The 20,131-nt window shown below is 29.7% G+C and overlaps 1 long non-coding RNA gene across 2 annotated transcripts; it reads left to right on the forward strand.

Annotated features, from left to right (window-relative positions):
- Positions 1-17,421: 17,421 nt before the first annotated feature.
- On the forward strand, positions 17,422-19,799 carry LOC107261656. Of its 2 annotated transcripts, XR_001535560.3 has the most exons (4): positions 17,422-18,200; positions 18,711-18,773; positions 19,069-19,142; positions 19,566-19,799. It is a non-coding gene; the product is annotated as an uncharacterized LOC107261656 (long non-coding RNA). The 2 variants fall into 2 exon arrangements; XR_007216560.1 differs by lacking the exon at positions 18,711-18,773 and having other exon boundaries at positions 17,425-18,200.
- Positions 19,800-20,131: the final 332 nt, after the last annotated feature.

Below are 20,131 nucleotides of genomic sequence, written 5' to 3' on the forward strand. Positions count from 1 at the left end.
TAAATAATTAATTAAATTATTTAATTAATTATTTGCTTAATTGTAAAAATATTGTGGATTTATTTTAGTGGTTAATTATTATTTGGTTTGATGAAAGTTGTAGCTGTGAGTAATTAAATTAAGATGCGAGAAATTATATGTGCGATTGGATCATAAATTAATTGTGAACTGGGTTGTGTTACAGAGTCGAAAAAAATTATGCAGTTATGAGTGACTCGACTCCTGTTAAATAATTGGACAATATTATAAGTGTTTTCTTAGTAGGTTCTAGACCCATTTTACGGGGGATAAATGTTCGTATTTTAGGGGAGGTTCTGCCAAATTTTCGGGTAGAATTTTAGAGTCGAAATTCTTAGACAGTTAATTCTAAGAGTCTAGGCCTAAGGTTGTTTACTAAATATTTTACTTTTATTGATTGTGTTATTTCCGTGAATAGATACCCTGTCGATTCAGCCTGCTCCAACCGAGGTATAGGAGTAGAGCAAGGGGATCGTCAGAACAGTGAGTTAAGGTTGTATATCCTCTGCATGTGTCCTGCCAATTTTTATGTAGCATTTTTGACTAATAATTATCACAAATATTTTTAGTATTATTATCATATTAATATATTTTTGCTATTATAGATATTGCTTGAAATTTTTTATTATTTATTATTATGTATTCAATTAATTGATTTATAGATTTAAATTATTTATCTAATTAATTAAATTTAGGTCTGCATTACATGTTCTATTCAATTTTATTTAATAAGTTATTGAACAATGGTAAGATTGCTTGCTATTTATGTCATTTTCATATAATCACATGCCACCTGATAGATTGCATTAGGACCGTGTGCACACCAGTATAAATCAAAGATAGGTAATAAGGGAATATATTTTATGATATGCCTTGGTTGAGTATAACTTTCTAGACTATGAAAATTTGATTGCCGGAGGAAAGATCCCTGGTAAAGCATTACTTTTTAGATGCCGGCTATACTGGAAATTAAGTGACCAAGCTAGATTTAAGGACCCTGGTTTAGCTTCGCTTTCTAGACGCTAGTCTTATTGGAATAAAAGAGCCGAAAGGCTAATAATATTGAGATTAGGGTTCTGCTGAAGTACTAGTATCGTATGTGTTAAAATTGCATATTTGTAAATTATGATATGATACATAATTATTATTCTGTGATGTTTTATATTATTTAATTTTATATATATATATATATATATGGCTGCTTAAATTTAGATATATGATTTTAACTCACTTTAGAGACTGACAGTCTCAATTTTAATTTTTCAGGTCACATCTAAGTTCTCCGTCATCTTTCTCTTGACAGTTCGACTTTCTCCTCCTTCAAGCCTATTGTAATTAATTTCTTTCTTTGTATTTTGAACTATTTAAAAATCTAGACTCTCTGCAATAATTGTTCCAAAGCTTAAATATTTTATTTTGGTCTGTTAAAACTGTGGAAAAATATTAAGCGATCATGCTGATGGATTAATTTAATTGTGTTGTGATTATATGAATGAATGTTGGTAAATAAATTGTTGATATATTCGACTAGTATTTATATATGTGGGTACTATTTGAGTTATTGATTAGTCAGGCTTGCTACAGGTTTTGGTGGCCTTAAGCCTACCCATTCCCTAGCACCGGTCACAGTCCCACAGATAGGGTCGTGATAATGAACTTCTATCCTCAAAGGATGGCTTTTCTAGCTATGGTGCTAGATGCTTCATGAGCACCACAAATCCCTTCATAGATCTCTCTAAGGACATAATCTGCTTTTTTCATCGAGATACATCTAGACCAAGGATGAGATATTAACTTTCTATAAAAGATACCCTCTTGAAAGAGTACATGGCTAAGATTTTCACTATCTTAGTTGCAAAATTCTCATCTTCTGGTAACTTTTCTTCTTCAAGGTACTGGATGATCTCTTTCATCCATAGGTCGTACTCTTCGATGACTAATACCTCTTCTTTCGCTATGTTGGGCTGTTCAAGTATGTAGAACAAAATCTTATTACTTGGCTCCCATTGCGAGGCAAGCTTAGCTAGATAATCTACTTCTTTGTTTTTATCTCATGGGACCTGGATAATACTCCATTGGTCTCTACCATCCTCAATTCTCTATAACATAGCTTTTGCCTGACTTATATACTTGGCGAGATCAAGATCTTTAACTTCAAAGATCTCCATTATTTTATTGACCACTAGCTGTGAATCACTGATGATATTCAAATGTTTGGCTCGCATTATTACTGCCATCTTTAGACCTATAAGTAATGCTTCATACTCGACAATATTATTAGAAGCTTTAAACTTAATTTTTACCAAGCTTTTAAGCTGAATATTGTTTAGTCCCTCAAGATGTATGCATGCTCCTGCCCTATCAACATTAGATGCTCCATCAACATGCAATAACCCTTTGACAAGATCTTCATCAACTTTTTCTATAATTTCAGGCATGCTCATCTCTATCACGAAGTCAGCTAATACTTGTGCTTTCATAGCCTTTTTGGGCTCATACCGAACATCAAAAGCCCCCACCTGAATCGACCAATGGATAAGTCACCAAAATGTCTCTAGCCACTACAGTACCTTTCTCAATGGTTGGTTCATTCTGACTATTATTGTGTGTTCTTAGAAATACTATATGAGCTTAATAATAATGGTGATGACAGCTAAAGACAACTTTTCTATCATAGGATACCGAGTTTTTGCCCCTTTCAAGACCTTACTCGTATAGTAGATAGGCTTCTGCTCGCCATGTTCCTCCTTAACAAGGACGAGGCAATGGTTTCCTCAGTCACTGCTAGATATAAATACAAATTTTCCCCACTCAAAGTTCTGCTAAGTAAGGGTGGTGAAATTAGAAGCTTCTTCATCTCCTCGAAAGCCCTTTGACATTCTTTTATCCATTCAAAGTTTTTAACATTCTTAAAAGTCTTGAAGAACGACAGACATCTTTTAGCTGAGCAAGGGATGAACCGACCAATAGCTATTATTTAGACATTTAACTTTTGCACCTCCTTGATGCTACTTGGTGGACTCATCTTTATGATTGCCTTGATATTTCTTAGGGTTAGCCGTTATCCCTTTCTACAAGATCATGAATCCTAAGAACATCCTAGCTTTAACACCAAAGGCATACTTATCAGGGTTTAATTTGAGTTGGTACTTCTCTATGATGTTGAGTGCTTCCTTAAAATCTCTAGCATAATCCTCAGCCTTAGCTGACTTGATGATCATATCATCCATATATACCTCCACAGTTTTGCCGCTCTGATATTTGAACATAGTGTTTACCAAACTTTGGTACGTTGCTCCAGCATTATTTAGACCAAAAGGCATTATTGTATAACAAAAGGTACCTATATCCGTGACAAAAGAAGTCTTCTCTTCGTCAGAATTAAACATCTTAATCTAATGAACCCCTGAGCAGTATTGACAAAGTTTTATACTACATAATTACTTATTGAATCCACTAACTGGTCAATGTTGGAAATGGGATAACTATCTTTTGGACAAGCCTTATTTAAATATGTACAATCTACACATATTCGCCATCCCCTATTTGGCTTCTTAACCAAAACCACATTCGCTACCTAATTAGGATACGTTACTAGCCTGATGAACCTAGCTTTTAGCAGCTTGTTGACTTCTTTAGCTATGGTGATTTACTTTTTAGGAGCAAAGCTTCTCTTCTTTTGCTTGACCGACTTAAAACTAGGATTGACATTTAACTAATGGGAGATTATACATGGATCAATCCTAACTGTTTCAGAAGGTGAGCTAGCAAATATGTGCATTTTCTCAGTAAGCATCTGTTATATACTTTGGATCACTTGACCAGACAATTCGATGCTGACCTAAACTACCTTCTTTAGATCCCCGCTAAAGATAACTTTTTTAACTCTCCCATTACCTCTACTTTTGCTGAACCTTCCATTGTTGGATGCATCAAAGCTTCTACAAGGAGTGCTTGTCATGTCCTCTTCAATAAGGTAAGATAGCATTCTCTCGCCATCTTCTAGTTACTGAGCATAGTTATAACCCCTCTAGAAATTAGAATCTTCAGCTTTAGATAGTTGATGTTCATGGCTGCCTTTATTTCCACAGCATAGGTCGTCCGAAAATTACATTGTATGCAAATGGAATATCAATTACCATGAAGGAGGTTTGCCACTTCTTGGTCAGTCCCTTAATTCTATATGCTTTCCTAGTTTTTCCCTAAGTTATACCGTTAGCTTAGTTATCCCGAAAGGTTGTACTGGTTGGCTACCTAAATTGAGTAATTGAGTCGTGCACAGCTTCAAATTCATCACTCCCCTACTGATGGCCTCGTAGCACTATAGAGCTATGATATTGATCGCATTTTTATGATCCATAAATAGCCTCCTTACCTAGTAGTTCTCAATGAATCCTGAGACTACTAAGGCATCTTAGTGAGGCATTTCAATTTCTTCTCTATCCTTCTCTGAGAAAACTATATCTAAAAGTTTCTCATTCTCGGTCATCATAACTGTGACACCTGTAAAGGATGTCAGACATACATTGTATGCAAAGACTGATACATAACATATTTCTTAACTACTAACTTTTAACTCACAAATTAATATGTATAACAAAAACTATTTATATGAGTCATACATATCACATACCAAAAAGCTCACAACATCAAATAGTACACTTTTCTTTTATACACATAGAATGCTCCAGATTTATACATGATAATGAAATCCACTAGACATGTCACGTCCAAGAAAGAAAAACTGAGGGCGACCTCCTGCTGACCTACTTGACATAATGCTAGTGCGATAGATGTAAATGTTTCGTCAAAACTAATTATAATTCTTCTAATCCTAAAAAAGAAATAATGCAGAGGAGTGAGCCTGCAACTCAGCAAAAGAATAACATAACTTCCAATGAAAAATAACACAATCAAACGTGTAGTATTATCAAACATCAAACTATTCGATATTTAATTATGACTTTATAGTGTTTACATAAACCTTGTCATAGCATTTTCTTTAGGACAACAATGAACTTGTGAATTATATTTAATTCCATAATAATATATATATTTTTATTTTCATGGATCCCCATACGCACACAGCCAACTATAATCTTATGGGGAATTCCATATCGCACACAGCCTTGCCTCATTCACAAGTAGTATTGCGTCCTTACAATCATCTGACCATAATTCTTATATATATATATATATATATATATCATTTAAATAACTAACATCTCCATAATATATAAGAAACCATAATAATACCTATGATATACCAAAAACATACCATATTCCAACATGGCAGATTTAATAGTATGCATTCACAAATACACCAAACATTCCACATTAGGAATTCCAAAGCCATATTCTCCAGATCAGTAATATTATAAGTCTAGATTAATTTAAAACTGATTTTATATCAAATGGATGTGTATAGAAAGAGAAACATCAAAAACATTCTACCATGGTCAAGCTGTCAATAAAATTAAGCAACAGAAAGTATGATCCAGATTGGCCATCAAAACAGCAAAATCAAGCTTCCTCTATTTCTATAATATTTGTAAATTACATTTCAAATTTTCTATAGCAATAAGTAGCACTCCATTTGGAGTTATAAAACTCCAGATATGGCTAAATCAAATATATTATTCACATTATAACAGGACACTCGAATTCACCATTCAACATTCATATAGAACATTAAGTTATTCACTTGCCTTTGTTGCTCCCTTCCCTTTGCTTGAGCTTGGGTGTCACCCTCATTCCAAATTAGTTTAGCTGAAATAGATCATAATTCACTTATTTTTAAATACCCAAAGTTAATAGAATTTCATATAGCATGATAACGTCACTAAACTCTCTACATATGTGTGGCTGCCAACTATGACAGAATTAATAGAGTGAATTTAAAAATCCACCAAAACTTCTATACAATAAATTTCATAATGAAACTTTTCATATCACTAACCTTATGTCTCTAATATAATTTAAAACTGATTTTGTTTCAATTGGAGGTGTATAGAGAAATATTCGTATAAAACAATCCACCTTACTCACACCAAAGATGGAAACTGAACAATAAAATGTATTCTCTTATTATACTAACATAGAGTCTGATTCAGATCGAGCTAAAGAAATAAAAGCTTTAGATGACCCCTTAAAATTTCTATATTATTAAAGAACACTCAATTTAAAGCTTTCTAGCTTAAGATATGATCAAAAAAATAAGACTGAAAAATTAGATCTTTAGAACTCGAATTCTATGTCTTCTAAACCCTAACTCAATTTAACAAAATATTAAAATTACTTACCAAATAAACCTCTAAAGCCTTTGTAGATGAAGATTAAGATCAAAAATGGATTTTAAACCTCCAAATTCCACTTGAAAATTCAGTTTCCTTTTTTTTGAAGAAGAAGAAGAAGAAAGAAAGAAGAAGAAGAAGAAGGAAGAAGAACTACTACCTTTTCTTTCTTCTTCCCCTTTTCTATCACATTAATATTTTTTTTTTAGGTTCAATTAACCCCTTAATTTTTTTCCATTAATCAACTCAATCCTTTAACTTTCTAATTCTTATTATGGACTTAATTGTAACATATATAATATTCTTTTATTTAACATTAGCACTAATACCATACATATCTCATGCATTTCTCATATCTATATGATATGCATGTTATAAAAATAAATGCAAATGCATTAGGTGCGCATTACAATAACTCAGCCTCTTTTTCTCTTAGAGCTCTTAGCCATAAACATAGCTCCCCTAAAGATCACACAAACATCACCTTTCTCGAAACCTCTCTTTCTTAGGGACCCTTCCTGATCTCTATCTCTTGATCCTTTGGAGACCTTATAACTTATGTCCTTATTGAACTGACCTTCTTTTCTAACAATAAACCTCTTAAGGTGCTCTCTCTCAATCAGCCTGTCAATATTTCTCTTAAGGCGAATGCAATCCTCTGTATCATGACCATGATCATTATGGAACTTATAATATTTGTTTTTATTCTTGCAATCTGCGGTTTGCTTGGATACTGGATCTCACCTTTATTCTTTTGAACCCACATCAAGATGTCGGTTCTTAATGTGTTCAGAGGAACGTCTTTAGTATTATTGCTCCTAGAATCACTCTTCCTCATATCATCCCTATACCCTTGCTTAGGCTGATCAGACTTACCTTTTGACCGATTATCATGGTTGGTCCTTCTTGTAACTTGGTAATCTTCGTCTAACCTGATGAAACTGTAAGCTCGATCCATGAGCTCAGCGTATGACTCTAGCAGGTCAATGGTTAATGATTCCTTGAACGTGTTCATGCAAGTATTGTCAATCATTGCATCTATAGTTGTATCCTAGTTGAGCTTTTCTACTTGGACAACTTCTATGTTCAACCTTTCCATAAAATCTTTCAAGATTTCATCACGCCTTTGAATATACTTTTTTAGATCATTGGACCTCATCTTTAGAGGTATGCTAGTGAGGAACTGAGCTTTAAATAATTCAACAAGAGTAGCAAAGTTATATATAGAGCCATCTGGCAAGCTCTGATACCACTTATGTGCACTTTTCTTTAGGGTTGTTAGGAAAATTCTACACCTGATTGGATATGACACATTATGTAATCCTATGTTAATGTTAAAATTATTAACATGATCTAGTGGATTCCCTGAACTATCATAGAAATCTAAAGGTGGCAATCTTAGCTTCTTAGGGAAGTGCTCTGCTGGGATGCTCGGACATAGGGGATTACCCTTAAATAGAACCTCATCTCTCATTATTCTTCCTATACGATACTTTTTCAGAGATCATTTACTTTCTTATTGATGGTCTACTCAAGACATGCAGAATCATGAGTTTGAGAATCAGAACTCTCCTCCTCAATTTTTCTAGCTCGATTATTACTTTTACGAGACCTATTATCCTTTATTTGATTATTTTTTATCCACAAGATTTATATGGTCGGTGGTGGACTGATATCAATGCTACACTCTATCATTGTAGGAGCTCGGTTGGTGTTTATTGGCATAGTTTGCCTTACAAGTGTTTAAGCTAGAACATTCTCATAATACTTCTTCACCCACCTATTGATTATACATAGTAACAACATCCTTTGGCGAGGCTTGCTAAAGATGTTGAGGGAGATCTAGTGGTAGAGCTCGGCTATGAGGTGTAATGGGCGACGAGAAGAATGGGGACTGAGATATAGGCGCTTGAGGTTTCTGCCCCATCTCCCTTTGCCAAGTAACTAAAATCTCTCCACAGGGATAGACCTCTCTAGGTATAATTTCCACTGAAGATCTCCTCAGGTATGAAATTAATATTGGAAAGATTTCTTCTCTAGGGCTGGAAAGATGGTGTGATCATTCCTGTAGGACTTGAGGATCGATGATCGACTTGTGGGGGCAATTAGAGGTCTAGTAGGTGTATCACTGATTCCAACTCCAGTCCTTGGTGGGAGAACATCATCTTTTTGATCTTGACCAGATGTTATTTAGCTTGATGAGATAGGAAAATAAAGTTTTTTGCGCAAAGTTTTTCCATAGACAGAGCCAATTGATAACTCGGTCAACTAGATGAGCTATCAATAAGATATTGAAAGGTTGACCCGATCTCTGGAGTACCTATAAAAATGGTTAAAAGGCGTCGAATGGGGTTGTCCGACCACTTACTTTGATAATTAAATTAATAATTTATGAAAGGATGGCTTAAAGTATAATGAGTGTGTAAAATAATATATTGTAGCTTTTTATATAGACGTTGAAGATCTCTTTGTCCTATTAGGAGAAGAACTCTGTAGATGTAGGTCGTCCTAATTACAATAGAACTTATTCTCGTGACTGTCTGAAAAGTCCTAGGTCGGGTCAGACTCCTCGAGAAGAGTTCGACTATGACACGGTCTCTTAGACTTTAACCATTTACAGTTTAAACTCAAACCTCATTGAGATAAAATAAATGTGAATCAAATGAACAAACAAAAATTAAGAACTAATATATAAAATGGAATTTATAATTTACATTTATATTTAAATGAAAAATTTATTTCTTATGCTACTTTTCAATTGTTTTCTGGTAACTGAAGAAGCTTGCATTTTCGTTATGAGATTTGTCAATGGTTGAATTACATATATATATATATATATAGTGGTAAGAATTTAGATAGGCTTTTAATTTGTGCACTTACTGATTGTTTAGCTCGTCATATTCTTAGTTTGGATGTAGCTATGTAGTGGTTTGCACATCATGTTTGTTGTTTATCTTCTTTAGCTAAGGATGTGAGCATTATAGATTCTCTTAATTTTTTGATTCTTGTTTATTGTTATTTCTTTTTAATAAAGTATTTTGGGATGCCCATTGTGTTGGTCCGAATAACTTGTTATCCTAGCTGAAATGCTCAGATAACTAAGATGTTTGGGTGCATTTTTAAAGTGCCTTTCAAGTAAATTCATGTTTAAAAAATAGAAAAAGAGGAATAATCTTTTACTAGATTAGAGTTAGACTCATATTTGGTGTACTTGCAATTTCTAGTTGCTTTGCAATCAAATGCGCCCTTAGAAAGATTATATATATTATTAAATTCTTTTTTCTATATTGGTTGAATTCTTTAAATAGATTTATGATAGGCCAAAATTATATATGGTTATTTAGGATATTTTAGAGTATTTATGATATATTTTCTATACATAATATAGTGAAAATATGTATTTTTACTTCACTTAAGCTTTACTGTATATTTTCAAGTAATATTAGCTAAGAGAGAAAAATATGAAGAAAAATACTAAAAGATGAGATTAAATAGGACTGCTGCTGTTGAAGACCAATATTAAGATGCATAAACTGCTATTTGTAAGGCTTAGCGGAAAATCATTATTCATTTAGGGGCAATGTAGTCACTTTATTTAATTATTAGGATTTGAGTTAGATTTATTTTGGGATAATATTTGGTAAAAATAAGAATATCTATAGTTCTATCTATTAGATAGACTTATATTGTTATACTTATCTTTAGGAAAACTTATATTGGTGGATGACTCTACTCTGTATATATCTTTATAAATTTAATTCTAAAAAGAGGAGGAGAGGTCTCTCATATTTGCTCTCTGCTATATCTCCCGTTAGCATATGTGCACCACTCATCTCTACAATTCTCTATAATTCTACATTAAACACTTAGTTTTAGTATTCATTGTTCTTTTAAAATCTAATAAGCTTTTTAAGAAGTGAAGAGTGGGGATCAATTATTTTTTTACCTTCAAGAAATTCTAGATCTAGAGGGAGCTTTAATTTTCAGTCTTATTTTATGTCTTTCTATTTAATACCGTGATCATTTGGTTAAATATGCTAGGCCGACTTTTATAAGTATTTAGTTTAGCCTTTTTACTTATGTATGAACCTTGTTATTTTTTATTAGTTTCAGTTATTATTATTAATTAACCATCATATTAATTTAATAATAGTAATTGTTATGAAAATAGTTAGATTGAATGTAATAGAACATCATCTTTGCTTCAATCAATGTTGGTAGAAGAAATTTTAGTTGCATCATTAATTTGCGAAATTAAAAAAAAAAGGCACATCACCATTTGATTCAATAGATCTAGGCTTAAAGTAAAACAAGGGGGTTACTAAGTAATTGGCTAGGCTAAATACCATTTTTAGCATATAGTTTTAAATCATAAGCATTTGCATTGCATATTTACTTTATTAGTTTGTTGTATTTCTTTTATGAATATTAATCTCTCAAAATATTAGTTTAGAGTGTTTAGATTTACTTTTAGTGTTTTTGTGTTGATAATTAATCTATATAATAAATGGCTCATAGTTCCTTGAAATATCAATCTCATAGTGTTTTACCGCCATTTACTATAAGCATGGTTCGTATACTTCGACTACTAACTTAGACACATCAATTTATGTTCATATTATTGTATCTAAAAAATAGTTTTCCAAAATCTTATTAAGTTTAAGTTTATAATAATTAATAAATAAGAATTCATAAATTAGCTTTAGATTTGTATACATATTTTTTTAGTTTTTATATTTAATAACCTAATTGACGATTTATAAATATAAATTTATAAATTAAATTACTTTTATTATATATTCTAAGTTTGATTATATTTTTCATTTCTTATTAAGTTTAGTGAGGCAACTTTGTAAAGTTTTTAAAATAATTAAGAATTTAATTAGTTAAGATTTAAAATATAAGGACTTATCTAAACTTTTTAAAATTATAAAAATTAAAAGATATTCGTTACCTCATGTTGAAAAGATAAAAATGCAAGACATCAATGTTCACAAAAATAAAGGCTCTACGTATACAAATAAGAATAAAGAAAATAAATATCATAAGGAAAAATTGCATTCTTTATTTGGATTTAAGAACTTGATTACAAATCATAATTCTTTTTATGTTTTAATATTTAAATTGAATATTTTATTCCAAAATTGTTACTTTTGTTATTTAGAAAACAACAAAAGTAAGAAATGAAAATTTTCAGTTGTGATATATATAATTAAGATTTAAGATTATGAAATAGCAAAACCGATATATATCTAAAGATAAATTTCAATGAGTTCTTTTTATAATTAATTTCTAGCAGCATAAAATAGGTATCCATATAATATTAAATTTTAAAGTGTCATTTATAATATAAACTTTGATGATAACCAATCAGATGAGGTTAAGGCCACACCTATTTTTGTTAAGATGACATTATAAATAAAAAATAGATATATATGCTCATTAATAAAAATATATAATATGATAGGTCCATAATATATATATATATATATATATATATATATATGTATATATTGCAGAAGATGATGATGATGATAATAATAAGGGAGATGAAGATGTTGAAGATGAAAATAATAATAATGAAAAAAAAAAAAGACATTCTAATAATGATTTAGATTCTGATAATGATGGTAAAGGACCTGATAAACATAATATCATCTTGAATGAAGATACTGTTTGTGTTAAAAATATTGAGAAGAGTAGTAGTATTGGTGATAAGGGAGATGGAAAGAAACTTGAAGGGGAAGGTGTTGTTAATATATTAGAAAAACTAAAGTAGGTGATGATAATATTGATGATTATTCTTATTTTTATTTTCAGGTATTCTTTATTAATTATTTTATATAATTTTATTGATTTTTATTATAATTTTTATTTGTTAATATATTGATATTTTATTTTATTTTAATTTTTTAAAGTGTTAATCAAGAATTTAATAGTCAAAATTCTGAAAATGGAAGAATTCACTCTAGTTCATCTTTCTTTTCTGATAATATTGATTCTAAATTTCTTTTAGAAATTGACATTGTTGTTAATGTTGTACTTTCGATGAAGTCAACAAAAGTATTTTTTTTATAAAAGATACTAAATATATACTTACAATATTTTTTTCTCTATTAGTCTTTCATATAAAATGATATTATTATGATATCTATAATATACCAATTTTCCTTGTTGGTAATTCATATGAAATAATAATGTTATGATATCTTTAAGTTATTACATTTATTATGTTTTTAATTTTTTTTTTATAGGCCGGTGATATGAAAGTTCTAAATATTCTTCCTATTCAAACTATTACTCATGTTCATCCAAAAAATGATATTACGTCTAATTTTTATTTGCAATCTTCATTATAATGATTTTGGTTCATTTGGAGAATTTGATTTTTCTAAAACTGAAAAAAAAAAGTTGTGTAGGGATTAATCCTTTTGAAATTAATATTAGAGAAGGTCCAAGTTTTTTAGGTTGAGAAGATTTTGATGTTTGAATTGATGAAGGATTGAACAAGAGGAATAAGTAATATTTCTTTTTATAATTATATTTTTTTATTCTTTTAAGTTTTTTAATTTTTGTGTTTATTTCACTTTTTTATTTGTTGTAGAAAGAAATTTTATGTTGGACAAGTAATGTGTTTTGTCCTGGTTTTAACTTTAGTTGTAGTATTATTACTACAAAAATATATGGTTTCATCAATTGTTTAATTATAGTGAGTTTCTTTTAGGATTTGTAAGTTTTCTTATTTATCTTTAATTTTTTATATTTTTTGTGTTGTTTATTATTTGCTAGATAAAAATATATTAAAATGATATTTGACAATATACTATTTTTTATTTTTTTCTTATAATTAGTTATTTTATATTTTTCAGCATATTGATATGATACTCTACTATTTGAGGAAGAAGAGGAACTACTGAGAACATATGAAAGTTAATTTCACAACTGTTGATAGTTTCATCACATTTCTTTGTTGTACAATCTCTACAAGAAAAAGAATAAATGTATATCTGTTATTTTTATGAACCGTGTGGTAATTAATTATATAAAAGTTTTTTTTTATATACTGTAATACTATACAAATTGACCACGTGCTTTTTCTATCAATGTTAAAATTGAGAGTCATTGAATTTTAGTACAATTAACTTTAAGGATAAGTGCAGTTATGTGTATAACTCTAGGAGGTACGATCTTTATGACAAGAGAGTAGTTGCAGTAGTTGAGCCATATTCTATTTTGTTACCATAATTTTTTCAATTCTAGAGCTTTTTGATCTTCAAAACGATATTGATACTGCTTTTCTGGTCCTTTTGAAGGAAAATCTATGACTGATAATTTCATTGTTTTCATAGTTGATAATTTACTTTGTCAAACTTCAAGGTATGATTGTGTATTAGTTTTATTATTTATTATTTATTTTATTTTGTTCATATTTTTATGATTTTAATTAGTTGATCTTTTTTTTTTTAGTGATTATAGTATTTTTATTCTTGCTTTTGCTAAATATTTTGCATTTGGTGTTGATAAGTTTACTGTAAAATTTATTGTTGATGATCTTCGTAGCCAATATATTGTTGCTCTGTACAATTATGCAAGGTTTAAAGAATTAGTGGAGAAGTTAGTGAGATAGAGGATCGTGAAAGATCTACAAAGAAAAAATATTTAAAGTCAAAGAAGAAAAAATAGTGAAAAATTAATATTTTTAGTTTTGGATATGTTTTAGTTTTTATGCGTATTTCATTTGTATAACATTTACTGTTGGAAATATAGTTATTTTAGTTGTTAGCAGCAAATTATTATGATATTGAATATTTACTTTTTGTTTTGTTCATTTTGCTATATAGTTGTTTATTCATTATCAGAAAAAATTCTAAGATTTTAACAATATAGTTTTAGTATACTAGATTTCTTTTGATTATAATTATATATATTATATGATAGTTTTAATATACTAATAAAATACTTTTAATATAATTTTTTTCTGGTTAATTTGATATTTTATAAAATAATAAACATTGATTTAATTCTATTAGATTTAACAATAGAAGGTATAATAAATTTATTAATATTGAAAAATAGAATAAAGAAACAAGAAAAAGAAAGAAGTCCTCACTTTTCATTTTCTAGATTATTATGTACAATTAATGAGAAATTATGCAATTTTTATTTTATTGAAGTTAAATATATGTTTTTAAATACTTTTAAAATACCAATAAGATATTTTATAATATATCTATTTTATATGCTCAAATTGATTTTTTTGTAAATTGATAAACATTTATTCAAGTCTAATTTATTTAGCGAATGTATCATGCATTTATTGATTATCAAAATTATAAAAATTGAATAAAAAGTTTCACTAATCCTTTTGTATTAAAGTTATATATATCATAAGATATGGTTAACATACCAAAAATATTCTTGTAGTATATTCATAAGATACTGTTAATATACTCATAAGATACTTTAATATATTTTTTCTCTGATTAACTTGATATTTTGTAAAATGATCAAACATTGATTCAATTCTATTATATTTAGCAATGGAAGGATTTACTAATATTGTAAAATGGAATAACGAAACAAGAAAAAAAAAAGTTCTCACTTTTTCATTGTTCTAGATTATTATGTATAATAAATGAGTAATTATGCCAGTTTTCTTTTATTAATATTAAATATATGTTATAAGATACTTTTAATATACCAATAAGATATTTGTAATATATTTTTTTATTTGCTTAAATTGATATATTACAAATTTATAAATTTTGATTCAAGTCTTAATACAATTAGAGAAGGTATCATGCATTTACTGATTATCAAAATTATAAAATTAACTAAGAATTTTCATTAATGCTCTTGTATTAGAGTTATATATATTATAAGACACATTTCTATACTACAAATATTCTTGTAGTATACTTTCTCAGTAAACTTTTTTCTGTTTAGATTTATATATCAAAAATTTAAAATAAAATTCATAAAGTATGAAATCATTATTTATAAATTCTATATTTCCTGTAAAATCATTATTTATTTAATTGTTCTTTATTAGATTTCTACATGTCTTTCTATTATATCCAAGTTGTCTACATTTTCTATAGTTATTTTGCCTTTGTAGTCTCCCATGGTGCTTTGATTCTTATTTTTTTGTCTACCAGATTTAATCATTCCTTCTGATGGTAGAATAGCTTTATTTCTCACTACTTCTGATATATTTCATATGCTTTCGGTAGTTGTTTCGTATATAGCCAACATTGTCTATTTAGTGTAGCAATGTGAACAATGTTCATAAGGATCCAGAATATATTTGTTTATGATAGCTGATACATGAGGATATGGTATCTCATCAATTTGAAATTTGTTGCATTTGAATGTTTTCTTTTCCATATTAACTTGAACTTTTGAGGCATTATCTATCATATCGTACACTTGGTCACTCGATGGTTTCACCTACAAATATGTATATTTCAAAAAGCTATTAATAAGATACTATAAAGATACTATTTATCAGTAAACTTTAGAATTATTTGAAATATAGTTTATTTATGTTTTTCTATAACAATACATTTAAAATATACTTTTGATATACTTTTAATATATTTTATGAAAGTATATATTTTTTGAATCATACATGCATTTTCATGGATAAGATGTAGTTTTCACTTAACATTTCTTATGCTCTTTTTAATAGCTTTGCGAATGTAATCCTTGTGACATTTCTATTTTTCCATGTCAATCTTGAACTAGAGCTCCTAGGTACTCAAGTAAAGTTGTAATTGATAGTTCTCTAACAGCTGTATTTGTTGCATTCAAATATTCAACTACTTTTAATATCATTGTTAAGTATCTATTGTTTGAAGAGTATGCTTTTGACTATTTGTGATACCTAATTTATATTAGATAAAGTTTGATACTTTTATGTATTCTTTCTAATTCTTTTATGTGGTAGTTGAATTCATCAATTGTGTATGACTTTGCTACTATATAAAAAGAGTCCTTAATTTTTTTTTAAATTTTTCTTGAATTTGCTTTTCAGTTGTTCAGCAGATGATACATGCAAACTCCATGAGATACTTCTGGATACGTTTTTATAATAGAAGTTTCACTACTTTCATGCCTATCCAAAATTATGCACATGCTACTTCTTGAATCAAAAGTTTTTTTTAGTCTAGAAAAAGATCATTCCTGTGATGCATCATTTTCTGAATCCACTATGCAGAATGTAAGAAGAAAGATTTTGCCACCTTCATCTTGTGTTGCTGCTGAGAGTAGAGTACCTCCATAGGCCGCCTTTAAGAAAGTTTCATCTACCACCATTATTGACTTGTAGTATTTTCATCCCTTGATTGATACATCTAGAGCTATATATATATATTAAATTTGTTGTTGTCATCTCTTTCAAGATCAACTATTGAACCAAGATTTGTATTCTCTAACATGTATAAAAATTTGATACTAGTTGATAAGATTCTTCTCGATCATCTACAAATATTAGATATATTTATTAAATAAGATATTCTTAGTATATCATAGATATACTATGTGATTGTATTTAATATTACTTATTAATTTATTTATTTTATTTTTAATAATGAGATATTTAAAAGATATTTATGGTATGTGTATAAGTTAATTTAGTAACCTGTAAATAATAGTTAAATTTATTAAATAAGATACCCTAGGATATCATAAGTATACCATATAATTGTATCACACATTATTTTTAAATTTAGATTTACGTTTTGATTGTTAAGTACGAGATATAAAAGATATTTATGGTATATCTAAAAGATATAACATAATAGTATATATATGTACAAGAAATATTATATTAAATCGTAAGAATTTTCTTTATTATACCTCTGATTTTTTCTAAAGTCTTTTTCCTTTGATCTCCATAGTTTATAGAAATACCATAGTCTTGCTTTATGTTCTTTATTATATCATTTGGAGTGTATATGGTTTTGATATCAAGGAACTTTGATTTGGTCCACTCTTCTACAATATCAAATGTTGCTTATCGATTGTCATTGAATCTGATCTCCAAAAAGCAATTATGAATATTGTATAATTTTCTGACTTTCAACATTTTTAACTTTGAACATCTTGATACTCTTATATACCATTTGTAATTGTCTTCTATGCATTGCAGTAGATACTTGTTGTGACATGACTTAATCACTTTGTATTGAAAGTGATTTTGTACTATATAGAAGTTTATGATTGTTTCAAGAACTTCCTTGTCTCTATACATTTGTCCTTGTAATACTCTAAAATTAAATAAAATAATAATAAAAATAATAATAACAAATAAATAAATAATAAAGGAAGAAAAAAACTTTTTTTCCTTCATTCCTTTCCCTTCTCCTCCTTCTTCCTCCCTGCTGCTGCTGCTGCTGCTCTCTCTCTCTCTCTCTCTCTCTCTCTCTCTCTCTCTCTGTTTTCCACTATTTTCGGCCACAACCCCGCCGCCCAACCACCAAGCTTCTCTCCCTCTTCCTTCTTCTCGTCGGCGCCACCCTTTCCTTCTCCCTCTCGTCATTTTCTTCGCTGCAGCAAAATGGGAAGGCGTCCTCTTTACTGCCATCGCCAGAACTACCACCTGCAGCCATTTCTTTGTAAATGCGATGCCGGAATCAAGCTCCCCACCGTCGACAACCCCAAGCTAGCTTCCCCTTCACCATTTTTCCTCCACCAACAGCCTTGGGAGAGTCTCAGTGGAGCAACTCCCTTCTCACCGCAAGGGTTAGGCGGTGATTTTAGTGTTTTCGGACTCCTCGCAATTCAAGCTTCACGTAGGCATATCCGAATTCGAAATCCGGCACCGTTGGCAGTACCAGATTTCAGACCCTGATGTTTTTCGGATGCGCAATCTTGGATTTTAGCTCGGTATAATTTTATTTAGATCTTGAAAATCATTAAAAAATATTTGGTGTATCAATTGTTAGTTATTAATAATTAATTAAATTACTTAATTAATTAGTAGCATGATCCTAGAAATACTACAGATTAACTATAGAAGGAATTATTATTTTGTTGTGTAAATTGAGACTGTAATTAATTAAATTAAATGCGAGGAAAATACTTGTGTTGTATCGTGAATGATATTATTATTTTGTTGGACTATTGATTTTGTATTGTGATTTGGATTGTGTTGTGGAGTCGGTAAATAATGCAATTTTGGTGGCCCGACTCCCATTAAATAATCGTAGAATATTCGAAGTGTTTCTAGCAGGATCTAGACCCGTTTTATAGGGAGTAAACGTCCATATTTAGGAAAGGTTTTGCTGAATTTTCGGTAAAATTCCTGAGTCTGGTTTCCTTAGGCAGTCTAATCTAGGAGTTTATGCCTAAGAAAAGTTAAGAATATCATACTAATCGAGTTATTTTTGTGAATAGATAATCTGTCCGTCCAGCTAGCTCCATCCGGAGTGTAGGATCAGACTGCAGTGCGGCAGAACTGTGAGTTAAAGTCATATAGTCAACTAAACTTGTGTCATGTTTAAATTAAATGCAATACTAAAGGGTACATAAGTACTATGATTATTATTAGCATTATTATCATTAATTTTATTTGATTAATAATTATTACGAATACTAGAAGCGTCATTATTATAAATTTTATTTTATTTTTGTTATTTCTATATCCTCATTGTAATCTATTATTATTATTATTGACTATTATCTTTATTTTTTATTTTATTATTATTATTATTATAACATATAATTCTCATGTCTGTTATAATTGTAACTTCAGAATGAGGCGGCAGTAGAACATGCCACCTGATGGGTTGCATCAGGACCGCGCGCGCTGGTATTAATCAGAAACAGGTAGTAAAAGATTATTTTTGGAATTTGCCCTGATTGAATATAACTCTCTAGGCTGTGAAAATTTGACTGTCGGAGGAAGGTCTCTGGTCGAGCGTTGCTCTCTAGGGCTGGCTTATTTAGGAATCAAGTGACCAAACTGCATTTAAAGATTCTGGTTGAGCTTCGCTCTCTGGGTGCCAGATCTATTAGAATAAGAGAGCCAAAAGGCTGCTAGTATTGTGGTTAGGGTTCTGCTGAGCTTATAGTCCCATAAACGTTTAAATTGTATTTTTTTCTGAATCATGGCATAACACGTGTTTTAATATAATATGATATGTTATTCCGATTAAATAAATATTTTATTGAGAAGACTGTATTTGTCATAGGATTATATGATTTTAACTCAATCTCGAGGCTGATAGTCTCAAATTTTAAATTTTTCAGGTGACAGCTAGGTTCTCCGTCGTCTTCCTCTTAACAGCCCGACTTCCTTCTCCTTTGGACTTATTGTAATTAATTTCTACTTTTGTATTTTGAACTATTTAAAATTCTAGACTTTCCGCAGTGGTGTACCTAGCATATTATATTTGAATTTGGTCTGTAACAAGTTATGGAATGTTTGCCAACATCCAGTTAGAAATCTATGAATGAAATGTTGGGCTGTTTTAATAGTATGTATATGTATGTATATTTGAATTATCGATTAATTAGGCTTACTACGGGTTTTGGTGGCCTTAAGTCTACACATTCCCTAGTGCCGATCACGGACCCATAGATCGAGTCGTAACAGTCCTTGCTCAATTTCTAATTGGTTTTTATTATTCATTATTTTTGAATCAATACTGTCACTTTCTGATTCTTGCTCTTCTCTTTTCTTTTTTGCTTCTACAATGCCTTTGCTTATAGCATTTGCATATTCAATGATATTTGGAATTCTTTTTTTGTCAGCTCTACTTATTGAACTTTGTTCCAGTGCTAATATTGATGGTGGTGCATTTTCTTGAAAAATT

The sequence above is a fragment of the Ricinus communis genome, chromosome 7 (assembly GCF_019578655.1).
Source record: "Ricinus communis isolate WT05 ecotype wild-type chromosome 7, ASM1957865v1, whole genome shotgun sequence".
Taxonomy (NCBI): domain Eukaryota; kingdom Viridiplantae; phylum Streptophyta; class Magnoliopsida; order Malpighiales; family Euphorbiaceae; genus Ricinus; species Ricinus communis.